This window comes from Pinus tabuliformis, chromosome 3_1, assembly GCF_031772625.1.
Source record: "Pinus tabuliformis cultivar Carrire ecotype Pingquan chromosome 3_1, CPIR1, whole genome shotgun sequence".
Lineage (NCBI taxonomy): Eukaryota > Viridiplantae > Streptophyta > Pinopsida > Pinales > Pinaceae > Pinus > Pinus tabuliformis.
Window position 1 is genome coordinate 269579975 of NC_142301.1, and position 21358 is coordinate 269601332.

Sequence of the window (21358 nt, forward strand, 5' to 3'; positions counted from 1 at the left end):
ACCCACGTGGCTTCTTAAGAAGCTCACATTTCTTCTTCATCTTCTTTGTCAAGTCCCACTCGCTTGTCTTTTCACCAAAATCCTTGGTCGGATTCAAGCCTTCATGCAGCATGAGCGTGATCATGTGGACGAGCATGTCTATGATGGGGATAGGTGTTCCAATCCATAAACACCCATCATGCACCAGAGTTAGTATCTACCGTATATATTTATGTTAGATCGGTGGTAGTGGGTCACCCATAGTAGGTTCAATAACTCGAAATGCTCTACTCCACCGAATCCACTAAACTGTCTCCAACACAGTGACACCAGAGTCTTTGTAATATACTCGCTTCATGTAATCCTCCGTCATAAGGTGGGGGAACCTCTCATGGTCATCCAAGTCCCAATTATCCATCTTCAAAATGGGAACCCACGCCAAGCGTAGACCTTTGAAGGTTATCTATTCTGGTAGCAGGGGCGTATGAATGAAGAATTTCTCCTCATATGGGTCCTTGGTGACCTTCGCCTACCCTTTACACGAGGGATGTAGTCTGGTAACTTGGTGATGGGCTCTGTGCCCTCATCATCTATATCTTCAGTACCATCTTCAGCCTGCAAATCTACAACCTTCTCAGGTTGTTTGTCCTTCTTCTATGTCTGGGTAGCAGAGTGCTTTCTAGGTGACTCGCGTACTGGCACTGACCTTTTCTGCTTGTCTTTCTTCAGCTTGTGGATCTCGCACACTGGTGTAGGCTTCGACCTAGGAAACCTCGGTGTCGTAGGCACAAGAGCCAGAGCTTCCATACTCATAATTTCTGGAGCCGCTCCTTCGGAGGCCATAGTTCCTTCGGTGCTTGTAGACTCACCTGGTCCTGACATAGTGCTGTAAATGAATTGTCGAGTTTCCTTGGGTAGATTATCAAACACGGAGCTTGCAACCAAATCTTCGAAAAACTTACAATTCATAAGCGACAGACAACACAGCTCAAAAAATCTAAGGGTGCAAAGTGTTCTCTGTTGGACTGGCACACATAATTTATAGGGGAATTTGAATTCAAATCCGACCGTTCCCCCCAAAATTCGTTCATTAATGTTGATTTGGCGGCAAATCTCCAAATATTTCAGCCTTAAATGTCACCCACCCACTCCTCTTAACCGTCTCTTGGCCATCAAATCATAAACAGTGACTCTAACGGTCATTTTCTAGTTGTGTCGCATGGTATCTCGCTCCATAGTGTAGCTCCCTTTGTGTGGCTTTTGGTACTGTGACATCACCTTGTTTTGCGCAGCCCCCCTGTCACGTAGTCCCCAAAACCGGGCAATGTAGTTTATAGTCCTGCGCTCCCTTGCAGCTACCTGGAGCACTAAGACTGTTTGGTTTCCATATAGTCATTAAGTCGGATCTCCTGCATATAGTTTCAACCGACTTCCATTCACCCTTTCGAGAAAAGGTTCTCCATTCATCTTTGCAAGATGAACTGCGCCCCCATCTATGATTTCTTTGATGACATATGGCCTCAACCAACACATCTAAAACTTGCCTAGAAACTTATCAAACTTACTATCATATAATAATACCAAATCATTTACCTTGAATGTGCGTAGCTTGATGTGTCGATAGTGCCATGATTTTTCACATTCCTTTTGTACTTGCTGATGAAATCCAGCCAAGAATCTGTCTTCTTCGAGCTCCATCAACTGCGTGAGCCGTTCTTCCAAGGCTCTGCAATCTGCCATCCCTGTGAAAGTTGCGATGCGTAGACTAGGCATGATATATTCCATAGGCATCACAGCTTCTACGCCATAGACCAACTAGAAAGGTGTCTAACCTGTTAGTTTTTTGCAAGTAGTCCTGTACGCCCATAATACTGTCAGTATGTGAAAGTCCCAATCATTCTATTGCACGTTGTAAACCTTTGTCATCGCATTCTCCAATATCTTATTGAAGGCCTCAACTATTCCATTAGCCTGAGGATGATATGGCATACTCTTTTAATGATAAACTTGAAACTCTTCTGTCAACGCGCTGATCGTTTCATTGAGGAAGTGCGTACCACGATCACTCATCAACACTTTTGGGTAGCCAAACTTGGTTAACATGTATTCAAATAAGAATTTATTTGTTGTGGCTCTTGTACAATCCTTCACAGGTTGTGCCTCCGCCCATCAGGTCAGGTATTCTGTCGCAGTGATGATATAGCATGCCCCAGTCTTTTTACATGGGGGCTGAATTGGTCCTACAAAGTCAATAACCCATTTCTCAAATGGTTGTAACGACACCTGAGGATTCAGAGGAAACTCATCCCTTCACGATGGCCTTCGTGTTCTTTGACATGAATCACATGCCCTACAATATGCTTTGATATCCTTATGTAATGTAGGCCACCACAACCCGACACGCAGAATCTTTTGCACCATTTCCTTTCCTGCATAATGCCCTCCTATAGCCCCTCCATGAGCCTCCACAAGGATGTTGTTTCTTTTGAAATTAGGCACATACCGTCGAAGTATCTCGTCTGAACCCATATTATATAAATGTCCTGCAATTACCGAGAAATCAGCCACGTGTACTACCAACTCTTTCTTCTGCTGACTGGTGTAGCCTTCTAGATCCGTCCCTATGGTTAAAAAGTGGATAATATCTACAAAGTGGTTGTTCACTACGCGCATCACGAAGAGTTGCATGTCGGGCAACCCTTCCTCCAAATTAGTAGGCTCCTCCCTCGTTTCAATTCGCGACAAATGGTCAGGTCCTGTATTCAACCTTCTTAGCTTCACAATTACCTCAAAGTCATATTCTTGAAACAGCAGCAACCATCTGCATATCTTCCCCCCCAACACAGGTTTGTTAACTAGGTACTTCAAGGAGGAGTGGTTTGTGTACATCTTTTAATGTCCGCCCAATAGATAGTGTCTAACTTTTTGGAGTGCATACACCATAGCCAATCCCTCGCACTTTGTCGTTGAGTAGTTATTCTCAGCTTTCAACAAATTTTGAGATGATCCATCTCTCCCTCACCAACCTGTGTCAACATTGCTCCCAACGCAATACATGAGGCATCAACGTGCACATGGAATTCCTTCTTCCAATCTAGGAAGACCAAGATCAGCGTGGTGATCACCTTTTCTTTCAATACACCCAGACTGCACTAACATTATTCATCCCAACAGAATGTAGTGTCCTTCTTTATTAGCTTCTTCATAGGCGCAGTAATCTGGGCATAAGCCTTAATGAACTTTCAATAATATCCAATATGGCCCAGCGTTGTGCATAGTTGTTTGCCACTCCTTGGCTCCTCCAAATTGACTATTACCATGATCTTGGTAGGATCCACCATTATTCCTTGCTTACACACCACATGACCCAGTAAAATTCCAAAGGGGACACAGAGTAAACATTTCTTCAAGTTCAATGCGATCTGATATCTTTGGTGCATATCCAACATTAAGCATAGACTGGCTACATGGAACTTTACTAACCCAAACATTGTCCAGTCATCAAAATATACCTCTAATAATTTGTGAATGAACTCTTTGAACGTTGCGATGACTACACGGGATAATATCACCGACGCATTCTTAAGTCCGAATGGCATCATCGTGTACTAAAAATAACCCCATTCCGTCACGAAGGTTATTTTACTCCTATCTTCTGGAACGATCTTAATCTGATGGTATCCAGAGAACCCATCGGTGAATGAATAGGCCTCCTATCCTCCAACATTGTCCAATACCTCATCAGTAAATGGTGTCGAAAAGGATCATGGATGCAGGCATCATTAAGTTTCCTAAGATCTACGCAAATTTGTATTTCTCCTTTCTGTTTCTTTTCTTGGACCACCATTGGGCTCACCCAATCAAATTCCTCCACAGGTTCGATAATTAATGCCTCAAGCATCTTGTCCAACTCGAAGCAGACCTTTTCCTTATATTTGGGATTAAGGCGATATGGCCTTTGCTTGACGGGCTTTGTGTATGGTTTCAAAGTTATTTTCATCACACCCAAATCGCCTATGATGCCTTTCAAGTCTAAAAATTTCATAGGAAAAAGATCCTGGTACTTGTGGAGTAACTCAACAACTTTATCCACTATGGCATCATCCCAGTAATCTCCAATCTTCGCAAATTTTGGCTCTACTTTAGTACCAATTTTTACTTGCCTAGTCTTCAATGGCACGGTGATATTTGGGTTCTTTATCTATGGATCTTCGACCTTGTAGTGGCTTTCCATTTCTGGGATATTGATATCCCTTGGATCCTCATCCTCCCCTTCAACAGTCACATTATATCATTCCAGCACATGGCGCAACTAGGTGCTCCAATCTGGTTGAACCAATTCCAAAGGATCTTGTGGAATTCTAAAGATCGTTGCCTTAACCTCCTGCAGCGCCTCATCAATGCCTTAAAATCCATATTCAAAACTAAAGGTCATCAAAAATCCTTCCCTTAATATATCCCACTCCGTGGTGCCATGGAGGAGCTTTGTTTCTAGGTACCAATTCATAGGGATTATATCCAGAGTGTGACAGAATAAGTGCACCCACTCTGGCTACGGCTTTGTTCCATAGACTTTAGTCCATTATGCTAAATTATCACACAGATCATTCCTCCCATCATAATTCTTAATTAACCGCACTTTAGGATGACCAAATCACATCCTCACCATCCTCCTATAATCGCACCATTCATCAAAGTTGTCCTTTTGCGTGCCCCACCATTGAGCGGGTGTAGCGCGCAGTGCCAAATCTAGCACCTAAAAACGATGATCCTCCAAGAATTCTCTTTCAAAAGCATCCAAAAACTTATCTACATCGGTTAAACCATCATAATAAGTTAAATTTCTTACCTCCGATGACACACAGTGTAGTGATTTAGTCATCATATTGCAGCACAGCGTAGATACTTCATGCAGCCTATTCTGCCAATGCTCTAATTCTTCATCTGAGTCTAAGGTACAGGAGCTTTCGCAGTCCCATGCAATCCATCCATCAGCTGTTGGATTAACCCAATATTGGTCTCACATCATTATTTTGTAGATTTGATCTAGATCGTCATCACTTTCCTCATAGTCGCGGACCAGTTCAATATAGCGTGGTCCTTCTACAGGGTCCAATGGCACTACAACGCGGAGTGATTTGCTTTCAAACGAAATTTTCTGCTTCTTCAAATTAATTACCCCATTCATATCAATAGCCCAATCAATTCCAAGGAGCGCAAGGTATGGATTGCTATCATCAATAATTTCTATCACTTCAAAATCATCAAGCAGACTCGCACCTTCTATATCTACGGTAACTCCGTGCAAACATCCCATAGGGATAATATTCTGTTGGTTCGCCATCCTCAATAGAATCGGAGACCGTTGCAACACAGGTCTCCCCATCCTCCCCCATGTTTGTTTAGGCAAAACATTCACGTCAGACCCCAAATTCATAATAACCTAGTCCATCTCATAGTCTCCTATTTGCGCAGTGAGCCTCATCTCGTGCCCTGTCCTTGTCTTATGTTTTCCAATCTTTCTGACTACGCGGTGTCCTTCAATAGCATTTTCCTTACCAGTGCATTTATTTATCAATTCTTGTAGCCCTTTCATAGCCTTTCTATCACGCAGTAGTTTCATACAAGTCTCCAATAAGGTGGTAAGCATAGGGGGTCATCCTCTGTAGGCACGCCGATTGTTGGGATTTTGTCTTGACTTCCAGAGGTAGAGGCCTCAGTGAAGCTTTTCTTCACCTCCATAAATGTTTCCTTCATGCAATCTAGATCAAACCCATCCTCCTTTTCTTGGGCCTTGTGGGCCCACCCACTTTCTTCAGGTTGTTTTCCTTTATCATCACCAATCGTTATTCCTCTTTGCAACACGATATTCACATTTGGATCTTCCTCGCATGGCTCGGCTCTCATCATCTGTAAGTTCTGTGTAGGATGTTGAGAATCGCCTTCTTCTCCTGCATCTTAGTTATCAACACAAGGCATTCTTCTACTGTGTGGTCAAACTGAGTGCAGTATTGACATGATGGATGTGTCTAACTCATACACTCTCAAGCATAGTGCCTTGGTGTTCCGTATTTATCACAAATGACATGTCCCTAACCTTTACCAAGTCCTCCTCCTCCTCGACCTCGTCTGCGCCCTTGATATCCTCCACGTGCTCCCCAAGCACCTTGATCTGGAGGCCAAGTTTCTTCTTGCATTCAATACATAGGTGTGCTCTTCATCTTAGTTCATAGCTTCGATAGTGGCACTCATCATGGCCCACCGATTTGTAGAAATCGCAGAACAATTTTTGTGGTGTCTGCACAAACTTTTGAAACAAATGACAATTATCTGTTACATGTTTTCTGGCCACCTGACAAATATCGCACCATAGTGCGGGCCCCATACTTGGTCCTATTGGAGCTTCCTTCCTCAGGGGCATTGACCCCCCATGATATAATTCGCGAAGACAAGGCAATGATCCTTATCATTCCCCTGGCACTTACACTTGAGGCACCAAACTTCCTCGCGCACCTCTATCCTGGCCTCCTTTTATTTTTTCAATCTTTGCAATTCCAAATAGAGGTTCTACAACTACAAGTGAATTTGTTGGACTCCCAAAGATGTGTCCTGAATAGGTGTTTCACGCAATCTCATTCCAATTTCCAGAGTTGCCACCTGAGTTCCTATCTTTTGCTACGATAAAGAAATCCTTAGGTGGGGTAGGAGCGAGGTTATAAACCACTCGTGGTGCTGACTATCTGCGAGATGCATATTAGCTTCGTTGATCCCGCACTTTAGCATTTGATCTATATCCTAGGGAATTTCACCGGGCCTCATCATGATTTCCTTAAATCCAATTACCAATTGCAAGTCATACTTAGGCTTACTAGATTCTTTGTTCAAAGCGGTCTGAGTATCTGCTAATGACGCCAACGGATTATCAATGCAATACTTAACGTACCATGTCAGTGCGCGATCCTGCAGAGCAGTAACCAACTGTGCCTTCTTTATATTATCATCCATAATCTGTTGTGTTGTCCACACAACCTTTGCAACAAACCAAAACTGATCCGGATCCTCACTTCCTAAGCCCTTGAAAACAAGCAACTTCATGGTATTCGACATGTTGAATGGCAGCGGTGGTGGTGGTGGAGTGGGCGAAGGTGTAGGTTGTGGAGGTGAAGGTGGAGGTGGTGTGGATGGATGATGTATTCGCGGAAAACCCTGCCTTATCAACTAGATAGCACTTCGCAGCGAGGCCTACATCGCTCCTTCGTTGTCACTTGAAGGAGGTCCAAATAATGGGCTATATTCAGGACCTGCTTTTTCTTGGTTTCTAAAGCTCCATCTAGTTCGCGTAGATCCAAACATCAAGGCAATGGAATAAGCCATTTTTCACACAAGAACATCTTAATCTAGGTATTTAAAGATCTCAAATACTTACCTCACAGTCCCTTGAAGAAGCGTCGCTCTGCTTCGTTGTCGCTGACTGAGGTGTCAACCATGAATTCTGTAACAAATCCTCCTATAACCAAATCAATCCAATGGTCAACAATGTGTGCAATCTTATCTTCATAGGCTTCCAACCTCCGCACTAGCTCCAGAGTCCACACGATTAGACTGTCAAACCACCACCTTCCTTGGCCGTCTGCCAATTTAGCTATCCACTCGTATAGTTCAATAGGGAAGGTGCAAAAGAAAATTTCATGTATTTCTATGTATAAATATTTGTCCAACCATTGTTCTTTTGTCAAGTGCGGATTCCTATTTTCCTGCGTCACAAATGTGTGGACCTTTCTATCCAACCACTTCTCAATTTCCTTCTTGGTCGGATTCTAGTGATGTGACATCACACATCTCTTTATGCAGATCCCAATCCCAGAAATAGAACCATTTGTTGGCTTAGTGGGTCTTGACCCAGGTTCAGAGTTAGTTGTGCCAAAAAAATCCCTACACTACAGGCCCTTTCAGCATCAATCCACATAGTGCGGACTGAAGTCTCACCTGAGGCAGTATGGGAGGATGTTAAAACCAAGTTTCTGCATCTAGAGATCGGTGTGATGTCTTTTTATGACCTAGATATGCCTTCGCGCAGATCTATAAGCCCTTAAGGCTTAGCATTGTATCTTCCCTCAATCGGCCTCTAGACCTCCACAAAGTTCTACAACTGGTTTTTGCAAACTTTGAACAGGAAAATTAGCTATTTATGCGCACCATAGATTACCCTTAAGTCCGTATTTTACTCATATCTACCTAAGTGTTTGATAAATTTGATAGAAGGTGTTATGATTTTCACGTAATCACTTAATATTAATTGCATTCATATAATAAGATGGATCAAGTAAATTAGTGCATCAATACATCATTATTTTATAAAGACATCATTTCACCACAGCATATATCGCAATCATACATAACAGAAGTAAGGAGATAAAACATAGGAATTTATGCAACAGCCTTATTTATTGATCTTGAATATAGGTTTATATACTCAGTACTTCCCTGTGCACGCAGCTGCAGGGGCCACGCACTTAGATGCAGACACTACTCTAGGCCTCTACACACTCAGTTGCAGAGCCTTTCCTCTTACTTTCCTATGCTAACCCTCTAGACTCCTTCCATCGTACCCATAGACAAAAGACTTCTATCTCTATCTATCTACCTTAGACTCTCTAAGACACACCTATTTATACAATCCCATGGTCCACGAACCATGGGTAGATCTTCAAAAACTGACTCAAGTTTACATGACTGAGGGTAAAAACCCTTTTTGACTCTTAACTAACTCCGCTCTCTACGTCCACAATTTGTGAAGACTTTACATCTTTTTACATAAAAACTTGGGCTTCTGCCCCAAAACTGACCTAGGGGACCCCATCCCAACAAGAATATATGTTAAGAAGATTGAAGATATTCCTCTTAATGCTCAAGTTTCTACTAATCACTCTCGAGAGGATGATGCAAAATCAGAAGAGAGGTTAGGCTTCCATGAAGGTAAGCTATTTTTTTGTGATAACTATAAAGAGATAGGTCATTTAGCCACTAGATGTACTAGATGGTCATTTGTCCATTTAGGAGATGTTTTGGACAATTGGCATGGTCTTTTGGCTAGTGGTAACAAGTGTGTTGGTATTGATGTCAACCAGATGAGAATTGAGGCTAGTGGAAGCAGATGCTGTTAGAATTGATGTGCTTGATGTGTCAAGCTCAGGGGGAGTCCCATGGTTGGGAGGCTCAAGATTTGGAGGCATTTCTAATTCAAGAGTCTTACTCAAATTCTCACGGAAATGATATAATTAGAAATTTCTTGGTAATATATTTCCAATGGTATGTTAAAGTCCAAGAATTCTCCTGTAGTTCAAAAGTTATTAACGGAATTTGAAGTCCTTAGGAGAAGTCCTTGGAAGCCTAAAAGGTAGGAAGACCGGAAGCTTATTTAAAAAAAGGCTACAAGATTACATTGAGTTGGGGAAGAAGGAGGCCTAGAGCCCTGGAAGGTGGGAATCCTAGAAGGTGGGAATCCTAGAAGGTCAGATCCTAGAGGATTATTTAAAAGAGACAGGAGATTGCTCTGAGTTAGGGTCACCAGAATAAATTTTGGAAGGTTGGAATCTCGAAGGGTCAAACTAAACCTAGAAGCCCAGAATGTTGGAAGGCCCGTAAGCCCGTAAGTATTTAAAGAAATAAAAAAGGGTGGAAAAATCACTAGGATTGTGTGGTAATCAATGGAACCAGGTGACAGGATTTTTGCTAACATTTGACGTTCCATCAAAAGTTGAAAGGCACTAAGGACTTGCTTTTGCGGTGGTTCCCTATTTTATTGGTAACCAAGGGCCTTTGGGTTTTTATAAAAAAATAACACCGTTGTAATCATTTATAAGAGTGTGGCCAAAGTCAGAAGAAAGGCACCAAGGGAAGGTGCTAAGGCTAAGTGGTCCATTCCCAAAACGCCACAAGCCCATAAGTCTTATGAAATTACATTTAAATAAGAGCTACAGGCACCAAGGCATCCGGGATCCAACTCAACTATATAGGCATTGTAGTGGGGCCAACCTAGAGGTCTTCATATATTTAGATGTCGACAAGTGGAGAGTCGGCCAAGCCCAAAACCTTAAGGAAAATGGAGCATAAGTGGGAATTGAGAGTAGAGCACACAGATGGCCCTATCTCGAAAGGTAGGAAGCTCGTAAGGTAGAGGCGATTCATTTTATAAAATGTTACAAGCACCAGGGCATCCAGGGTTCAACCTAAAAACATCACAAGTGGGACTAAGCACAAAATAGGTAAAGGTGCCAAGGAATGGTTCTAAGGTGTGGTAGTGGTGCACACAAGTTGGCTATCATAGTGTGTCGACGTGGAGTTTTTGGGCCATACCTGGAAGCCCGTAAGGTTTATGGAATTCCATTTAAAAAGGGGTTACATGCATGAGGGCATCAGGGCTCTAGCTTAATTGTGGCATATGTATATGAGTGGGGGTCAGTGGTCATTCTATGATGGTTTTGCATTATTTTGGTGACCAAGGGCACGAAATATTAACAAAGGGAATTTAGCCTCTGCAGGGAAACAAGGAGGTCTAGCGCCTAGTGGCCTAACCTAAGGTCATAGCACCTAGTCCTATGGAGGAAACATAAGTAGAGGAGACAAGGGAGAGCTACTAGGGCACAAGGGGCCAGGTTAGAAGCCCATAAGGAGAATGAAATTCATTTTATGAAAAAATATGAGTGTGCGAGCATTTAGATCTTTAGGTAGAGAAATGGCGAGTGTTTATGCAGGCATGGATGATTCAAAAACCAAGTAAATGTGCATAGAGAGGTTGGTGTTGCTAGAGTAATGGTGATTCTAAAGAAATGTTGAGTCAAGGAAGAAAGGACCATGACACACAGGAGTAAATAATGGATTTTTTCTTGAGAAGAAGCAAGGCATATTTGATCTTTCTTGCACACTTCATGAATTAAATGAAGAACATAGCCTCAAGGACAAGAGATTTGATCATAGAAAGAACATAGTCATGTTGGAGTACATTTTAAGCATTATGATCAAATTAATAAGCATGCAGAGCCTTGTTGGAGTTTGTAGGGTGATTGATATTTAATTCTCAGTATGAGAAGCACTCAAGTTCCCATCCTCATATTTAATGTAACTGTAAAATTCAAGCAATGAAACACAATAGCAAGATGGAGTGCCATGATGTAGTACACACTCAGGCAATAGCGAGGACAACAAAGACAACATTTTTCACTACGCAATGGAGACAACAAGAGGATAGTAGAGACTGCATCAACCATTGAGCAGAAGAGGAATAAAACCCTACTTCCAGTTTTGCAAAAATGGGGAAGAAACATCGATGTGAGTGAGCAAAGTGAAGAGATTTGAGTGGGTGTGCGCTACTGAGAACAGGAGAGGGCTGAGAGCAAAAAGCTGTGTGAGACAATTGTGTGAAGAGCTATGAATGTGCACTGCTGAGAAGAGGCAAAGTGTGCATGTGCTATAGAGAGAGGTTGAGAGTGTTTATGTAGAGGAAAGAGACCAAGAGTGCCTGAACAGAAGAAGGCTAAGAGCAGAAAGACCTATGTGAGTGTATGCTACTGTAGAATGGACAAAATGCAGAGAAGGGTTATGTATTAGTGGATGTCGTTGAGAAGAACAGTGGGCTATAGAGACAACATTTTTCACTACGGAGTACAGACATCGGGAGGATAGCAGAGTTTGCATCAACCATTGTGAAACAGAGGAACAAAACCTAGGATTGTAGTTGTGCAAAAAGGGGGAAGCAACATTTTTTCCAGCAAGGTGAGTGGACAACTCTAAGTGGGGTTTTGATGCCGAAAAAAGGGCCAAAAGTGCCTGTGCAGAAGTAGAGGTCTGAGAGTAAAGAGCTCTATGTTATAGATTTGTGTGAAGAGCTCTACGTGTGCACTACTAAGAAGAGGAAAATTGTGCTTGGGCTACATAGAGAGGCTAAGAGTGCCTATGTAGAGGAAAGAGGTCGAGAGTGTTTGAGTAGAAGAAGAAGGCCGAGAGAAGAGAGCATGTGTGAGTGTATGTTGTTGTAGAATGGACAAAGTGCACAGAAGGGTTTTGTATAAGTGGATGTTGTTAAGAAGAACAATGGGCTATTGTAGAGTGAGTAGATAGCAAAGTGCAGCATTTCCTAAGTAGAGGAAAGGTTGTAGTGGAGAATAGAGTTGATATCAGGTAGAGTAGTTATCATATACAGTGAACATTAGTTCCTTTTGAGTGTGGGTTGGAGCTTATGTACAGGAAGTTGGTGCTTCCAACTCCAGTGGGTGTTTGAGGAAGGCTTTGGGGTTGGTTCCTCCTGCAAGTTGGTAATGCATAAATCCAAGGAGCTACAAGTTGGTTCTTACAACAAATCCATGAAGTTGGTGCTTCATATGGTGCTTCTGGTAAGTTGATTAGGTGTCTAGAAAAGGAGGGAGTTGGTTCTTCCAGCTAGTGGTTGCTAGAAAACAATCAAAGGGAGATGGTGTTTCCTATGAGTGGTGGCTCTCAAAAAAATGATGTAATAGAGTAGGTGCTCTTATTTACATCATAATAAAAAAAAATCTTTGCTAATTTTTCTCTTGGAAGGGTTTCCACATTAAACCTATCTGTCCAATGTGTATGTTTCTCATGGTGCTTGTGTTCATGTGATGATTTATGTTGTTGCACATGATATATTGTTTATTTATCTCATATAATGGATGCCAAGTTTGAGTGAGTATAGATAAATTAGTATAAAATTTTAAATTAGCCTTAATATTGATTCACCCCCTCTTATTATTAACATATTTTCCAACCATTGGTATCAGTGTCTACTTCCTTCAGGAACAACTTAACCGCTTGAAGGTGATCAAAAGGAAAAAATGGCTAATAAAACTTGGCTTACATTAGAAGGAGTCCCATTTTTTAATGGAGTAGAGTATTAACTAAAGGAGGATCATAATGGAATCCTATTTAATGGCTTTAGATGTTGATGTATGGTTCTCCATAGTTAATATAGAAAAGAATGAGTTCAATACATAAGCCAAGGAGACTATCATGAAAGGGTTGTCTAAGCCATATGTTGACAAAGTAAGGCATTGTGAGACAACAAAGGAATGTTGGACATGCTACAATATCTTTATGGAAAAGAGAGTTATGCAACAACAGAGGAGATTGATGAACCTTGTTGCTCAAGCAGTGAACTAGAACCTACAAATTGTTGTTATTAGAGATAAGAGAAGAAGGAATAAGATGAAGAAAGCATCCTAGAGAAGAGATGCCAAGAAGATTGAATGTATTCCTCTTAATGCTCAAGTCGTTACTCATCACTATCAAGAGGATGATGCAGAATCAAAAGAGAGGTCAGGCTACCCTAAAGGTAAGCTATTGTTCTATGTTAACTATAAAGAGATGGGTCATTTAGCCACTAGATGTACATTTTTTTTTTCTTCTGAAGATAAATACAGCCTTACATCTAGTTGTTGTGAAGAGATACCTACATTTGTATCAATAGCTAATGAGGGTACCTCAAACAAAGTGGAATACGTCATGAACAAATTGAAGATAGATACTATGAGTGTTCCCATGTAACAGATAGTGAGGGAATTCCTGGTAGTGATGAAGATAGGATAATCCTCAGTCCTGTGGAATACTCCATGGACACAGAGAGCAATTTGGATCTCTATGGTGACTCAAATAGCACCTATGATAGTGAGGAAAAGGATCTATTTTAGGAGGAAGTTGATCTCTAGTCTAAATGAGATCAAGGAGTTATCGTAAGCAAATCTCAAGCAAAAGGAGTAGTTTTGTGAATATGAGCTTGAGAATGAGAAGTTGAGCAAGATAATTGTATATTTGAATGCTTAGAGAGAAGAGGCTAGTAGACTGAATGGGATGTTAAGCAATCAGTTGAATGAGAAGGAAGCTCAATGTGAGAGACTACAAGTTGAAGTAGTCTCATTGAGACATGAACTAGGAAATAAAAATAAAGAGTTGTCTCAATATCATAGGCTTTAGGAGAGTAGAAATGCCTTGGATGATATGCTTGTTAAGCATAAATCTCCTCTCATCAAGGTTTTTTTTTGTCCCAACAACAATAAAGGAAAATAAGTTGTTGGATTGTAGCAACAGCAAACAAAGAAGCAACAACAATAGAAGAAAGGACAATCGTAGATTGATAAGTAGCAACAAAGAAGAATGCAAGACATCTATAGAAGGAATGTAAAGGACCAACAAAGGCCATTTCTCCCTCACGAACAAAGCATTCAAATAAAATGTATCTTTAGCCCTCATAATAATTTTCATGGTATTTTTCAATAATTTTGGACATAAAACCATAGATTATGGATGGCATGCAAGAAAATAAGATGTGTTGGGTAGCAGCAACCCAAGAATGCACAAAATGGTTAGTAGAAGGAATGTTGGTAGTAGTTGAGGCCTTGGTAGGAGTGCTGCTAAGAATAAAAATCCTTTTGTCCCACTCTTATATCATTCAATTTCTACAACTATGGAAAAGTTTGCACAAGGTAGTAAGCTGCAGACATGACAAGTCAAGACATGCATCTCAAATGATGCAGCAAAATAAAGCAAGTCATTCATTGAGAATGAGAAGAAATATAAGAGAAAAGGAAGTTGAGTTCATCTCGAGAATTCTGTATCAAAATGACTAATAGAATAGAGGAGGAAGAACTAGTTGTAATAAGCACAAGCTTCAAGTGAAGAATGGGAGAAATCACCCAATTAGTCTTATGTTACGAAGGAAGCACAAGTGTAGCAAGAAGATTTGGGTGAAGAAAGAGGGTTTGAAGGAGGAATTAACTATAGCTTTGTGTAGTCAATATATATCCTAAATAATGGAAAGGAAGAAGCTGGAAGGTAATCCTACTGTGAGGACTTGGTCATTGAAGGTCTAGAAGAAGAAGGAGGACAATATGTTAGCACTCCATAAATCTCGCTAGGCTAAGGAGAGAAATTTCAGAGGTAACCACAAAACCACTTTTAGGCTAGAATCTAGCCCTTCTAGCCTTGGAGAGGGCTCTCTCACTTGGGTTGTTCAACTAATATGATATTAGGCTAGGTATAGTGCTCAATAAGGTCTGATTTTCAAAGGTTTGCTGGTAAGAAAGGAGACAGATCCATTGGGCATGGAGTCATGTCAAATTTGATTATTTGTCTAGTGATAAGATGAAGAGAGAAATGGTTTTTCCATAGGGGCAAGGTAGGCAGTCTTGGTGATGGAATTAATTCATTGTAGGAGGGTGAGTGTGAGAAAATATGGAAACAACACAAAGAGTATCAAACTGTAGATAAATTATGAATGTTTCTTTAAGAATAAAATATATATCACTTGGTAAAACTAAATCAGAGCACCTTTTAGATGAATTTTAAGCTAAACATATGGTTCTTGCAAACATGAATACATACATTCAAGAGATGTAAGAACATAAGACAAACTTACAACATGAAAGAAGCACAACACCATCAAGATCTGATCTAGTAATCCTTGCAAATCACATTTTTTCTTTCATTCACTGGAAAAAATATTCAAAAAATACAATGCACACAACGTCTCTTTCTCTCCAATCTGACCATACTTTTCCTCAATTACATTTACATCATAAATATACAAAAATCAATTGGTTATGACCTCTAGAGGTTGAATTCCTCATTTGGAATATTGTTTCTAATTTCTGCAAGGAAAATAGAACTAATTTCTTGAGTCTAGGAACTACACAACTAAATCTATTTTAAGTACTTTACGTTGTCTTCTCGGCCTCAAAATGAGCTCATGAGTTACTGATATATTTATTTAAATTACTAATACTTAAAAAACAAGTTACATGATGTTTTTACTAAGATAAGTCAGTCAAACAAAACTCTGTCTAGAAGCACAGTGTCAGTGTTGCACAAACTCCAACTTCTTGATAAAAGCAGAAATGCATCGCACAAAAACATAGTGCTTGATAGTTTAGATGTTTTTGTCTTATTCCTAAGTTTCTTGATGGCTCCAAAACCTTCAAATAAACTTGTGTATGGGCACCTTCCCCTTCATAATTTTTTCTTTACCATACAAGACCTCAAAATCCTACAAATCTTCCAGTAAGCAAAAATGCAGTCCCTGCTTCAAAAAGGTAGCGTCATCTTCCTCTTAGTGCTTAAGTGGTGAGGATGTTTTTAGAAAATATACATACACTGATGATGATACTAACATTGTAAATACCTTATCATATACCCCTTTCAATATTCCCTTCCTCAAAAATGCCAAGTGTCCACCTTCACATAAAAAACCCTAATGCTAGCTAGGGCACAAAATGCTACACCGTTGCTTTTTCAAAATAGCTTCATAGTTCTAACTAGATATGGCTACTAGAAGAAAATTTGTGCAAAACGATAGAAACCAATACTTTAAGTAAGATACAAAAAATAAAACTTTGTTACTCTACCCTTTCAACATTTAGATTTTCACTGCCTTGGCCAATAGGTCTAGTATACCCATATCTTTCTCTTGAATTCCTTTAACTATTGTTTAGTGGCTCTTAGTTCTTTCCTCATAGATATTTTATGCCTTCATACATTCTTCATTTTCCTGTGAAGTTGAAGGGAATTTTTCAACATATATTTGGCATCATCCATGGCTGGGTGATAGATGTCCATAAGATCACTCCATTTCTTCCTCATCCTTTCATCATGTTTCTTGAGTTCAACCATCTCTCTATGAGCCTCCTTCAGTTTCCTTATCAACCTATTAAAAGTGTGTTTCCCCTCATCTACCTCCATCTTCTCTTCTTGCATTGTCTTCTCTTCTTGGATTTGTAGCTTCTTGGATGAGGATCTTGTAATCCTAGTTGCTGGTATTTCTGCCTTCTTAACATATTATTTGATTACTTTCTCTTTTCCCTTGGACTTAACAACAACTGGTGTAGCTTTAACCATAGTCACATCTTCACTAGGTTGAGTTGTTTTTTTTTAACCTTCTTCAGTTGCTTATTTTCTTGCTGCAACTGTGCAATCATGAAATGGGCCTTCTTCAATTGTTCTTGCAATTATGCAACCTCCATAACTTCATCATCAATCACGTCAACTTCTAGTATGGTCTCCATGGTCTCAAATGTTTGCTCCAAGGGCGTGATTTTGGCAGTAGACCTAGTGAGAGGTTTCTTAGGGGTAGCTATTGTAATAGCCCTGGTGAAAATTCTATGTAATAATGTAAATAAAGGTAAAAATAAGACCATGGGTAAGCGACGTGTATTCCAAGTTGAATGTTGGGAAAATATATCCTGGTGGGCATCACTGGATATGTTTTTTGGCTAAGGAAAAATGGCAAAGGCTAAGGCAAATGCATTAAAAGGCAAAAAGGAATTTTTGGCACATTTATTTATGAAAATAAAGGAAATTAGGAGAAAAGTAAGGTGAAAGGTCACAGGTTGCATGTGAGGAGAAAAATGAAGGAAAATAATGGAAAATGAAGAAATTAGAGGCCTAATTCATAAAAAGGCTTCTGAGGATCAGTTGGAAAGCTCTTAGTTAGTGTAGGCTCTTGTCTCAATCTTGGTCAGCGTAACCTTTTGTCAATTCAATTTTGGAGCTCTGTCATTACTCTCTCTCTCACTCTTGGTCACTTAGATTTTTATTGGAGAACTCTAGCTCTGGATCAAGGAAGGGAAAGAAAGAAAAGGGAAAGGAAAGAAAGCAAGGAACAAGGAAGTAAAAGCAGGATCAAACAGCTTCAGAAGGAATAATTGCAGGTAACCTTTTGCATGTGTGATTTCCTAGATGGTTTGGACATGCATGGCTTTGCATGTTGGTGTATGATTCTCTTGTTGTTAGTGGTATGGTTTTTTGAGTTATGACAATGGTTTTCAACCTAGCCTTTCCTTTTCGAGATGCCATGGTGTTGGGATGTTTATTTTGGCTTTTGAGCTTTAGTTTGCTGGATCGATTTTGGAATCCGGGGTGGAGGTGGTCTCAAGTTTCATTCCCAAATGCTTAGGAATCTCTTGACCATTTTGGTGGGATACAAGGTAAAGCCTAAGGAAGAAGTCTCGTTTTAGGGCCTAGTGATCTGGGTTTGGATTATGGTAAAGCCTAAGAGACTGGTCTCGGTTTAGGGCCTAGTGATCTAGGATTAGATTGCGGTAAAGCCTGAGAGACAAGGAGACAGAAAATTCCTCAAGGATAGTGATGGATTCCAGATGGCATTCCAAGTTCAGTTTGGTTGTGATTGGAGCACCAATTTTGGTGTGATCATGGTTTGATGAAGGTGGAGGTGGTTTAACCTCTAGATTCCCTTGGTTGTTCCTAGATTGGTTGTTTTAGGAGATCCCACATTCATGCTTGGAATATGGCATAGGGGTGACTGGCTGAAAGAGATATTTGGTTTAGCCATGCATATGGTCGGGTGGTATGTGGAAGTCCTGAACCTAGTCAGATTTTCCTACGATTAATAAAAAATAAGTTCTCTTACTTTTTCACTAGTTTAGATGTGAATTTAATGGTTGTCATATCTCTGATATTTATATGGTTTTATGTTGGTTGTATGCATGGTTATATGACTAGTTCATGTCATGTCTATCTCATGTATTTACTTATAATTGTTAAAATGATGGATGCAATACTTAATTGGGGTTATAAAAATTCATCAAAGAAGGTGGTGATCCTTCTGGTTATGTTTCATAAGTAGTTTTAGTCATTCATGCTCTATCTTGTATCCTAGACCTGTATGTTACATTCATGCCAATTGTTTGACAGAATATTAGTCTTGATTGGGGATGCTCAGGCCTAGTCCTAAGGTTTATTTTTTATTTATTTGTATTGTTATCATGTCTTTGATGGATTTTGAAGGTTATAACAAGTTTTGGGCAGAGCCCAAGATTCTATGCTAGAAAAGTGGCTCAGATCTCAAGGATGTTGGCACAGTTCTACTAAAAAGAGTCCAGGGATGCTGACACATAGCCCTATGAGAGTGAATTTGGCTTCTCGATGTTGTCTTTCCTATAGCATGAGATCGGCCAGGGTTTAAAAGGCTTAAATCATCAGTGGGACTCACGGACAGGATATCTGAGTAGCTCACATGTCTCTTGAGGGTGTTGATGCTCATGTTGATGGGTTTGTTTGATATGTTATGTCAATTCCATTTCCTTAAGGTCACCAAGGAGGTTGAATCCCTTATAGTGACCTTTATTGTCATATGTTTACCCCAGTTGTCAGTTGCTTAGGTGAACCTAGGAGGAGGGGGTGTTACAAAGTGGTATCAGAGCATGGTTCACCCTTTGAACTGGATGGGATATGTGTTGATCATGCATGCATGTCAGTTGCATGTGTGTCTCTTACACTTGCATTCCATGTGCTTGTTGCATTGCATGATGTTGATCATGATTGTAGTAAGGTTGTCATGAGGGACTTGATGTTGATTTTGTGGAATGAATCATCAAAGTATATGACTAGTTATATGATTATATGTAGCTTGATTACATCCTTGTATGATAGGTTGCATTGTTGTATGTTTGATTACATGTATCAATCTTGTAGGTTGGTTACAAGAATGAATTGCTTATGCTTGACTACATGCATTCATGTGTATGTGCAGTTGATTGTGCATTGCTTATGCATGTTGATGGTTGCTTGTGGCAATGTGTACAATGGCATAATGATTGTTTTTGTCATGTATGAGGTCATGGTATGCAATTTTGATATGGCCTTGCGTTGATGACTAGACCCTAGCTAGAATGATGTGTATATGGATTTGTACTCATGAGTTATATGTCTATATGCAGTTGTTATGCATGTATGGTCTTGGTTATAGTTATGCATGAATAGTAGGTCAAACATGCCTTGTGAATACATGGTATGCAATTTAGGTCATCACTGTGTTGTTGGTAAGTTATGATGCTAATGTGTTGGCTGATATAAAGCAAGAGATGCAGATCATTAAAGTGAATTTTCAGCATTGGACCTTGAGGCAAGAGCATGTTGTCACACAGGTTTGGAGGTCGGGTATGCAGGTACGTAATTTAAGGATTGTTATATGCATTAGGTTTATATACATTAGGTTTATGTACATGTCTTTTGATGTTATGGTTACATTCATGATAGATGTTATTTGATTAGTGTATTTATATGCACATGTGTCAGATAGTCAAGAATGATAGTAACTTGTCGTTGTAGGCATTGCTATTGTTGTTTTATATTAGATAACTTAATGATTATGTTATATGTTGTTGATAAATTATCTTATAGGTTAACTTATTGTTTTTAAATGATAGTTATCTTGATGATTAGGGTTATAGCATTTATACCTTGATGTTATATGTATCATGCTAAATTGGATTGACCTATGCAGATGGTTAGGGTTACGACATTCAAGTATGATTCGACTTATTGTGTTGCATTGTGTGGTACTAATCTAGACAGATCACACATATGTGATTGATATGCATAAATGATAATTGTTTATGAGTTAGGATGTGAACATGTTAGTTAATGATTGTTATGGATAGCATGATATTATTTATGTTTAAGTTTATGTGTTGAGAAGTTATATCATGCTAACTAGCTTGATTGTGCAGAAAAGATAGCCTCCCCTAAGATACAGTAAGGTACGAGTTTGCTTATGTCGTATATTTGGTGCTTGATTGTTTGATTATGTCATCTAGTTAATTTATTTAACATGGTATATTGCAAGTTGGTTTAATGTTTGATGAATTGCATAATATGAGTATGTGTTCAAATGATTTTTTTTTAGATGATTGTACTAACACATATATGTTGAGACAGTTGATATGTACTTGAATGTAGTTGATAGTTGTAGCATTATGTCTAATGACTATGAGTTGACTATGGATTGTGACATGATTTTTTGTAAAAGTTGATTTCAAATTGATAGACATGATTGTTTTGATATTTGGAACATGTGGTTGACATGTGTGAGAAGTTGCAGAAAACATGATAGGTATTAGCATGACAAGGTAATGGTTGATGTGTTTACATAACCAACAGTTGGGTGATGTGACAATACATAGTAAGACTCAACTGCAACAAGGTAAAAGGGAAAAAGAAAGGAATTGGACAAGAATTCCTATGGCTAGGTTTGGAAACCTTAATTCCAAACGAATGAGTGCTTCGCATACAAGAAGTATTCTTTACCTTAATATTGTCTGACATTATGTGGGTAGGTGCTAGATTCATGAACATGTACTTGACATATATGTTAGCTAGTCTCTCGTTACAGGTGGATCTATCAAGGAATTGGATTTCCATGAGATATGGCATGGATGTTTTTAGTTGCAAGGCATCATACTTGGCACAAAAAGATAAGGTAACTGGTGTATTGTTATGTTTAGTTATGCACTGAAAGTTATGTGTTTATTGTAGTATGATGCAGGGAGTTGCAGGGCAAGAGGGATTGCCATGAATC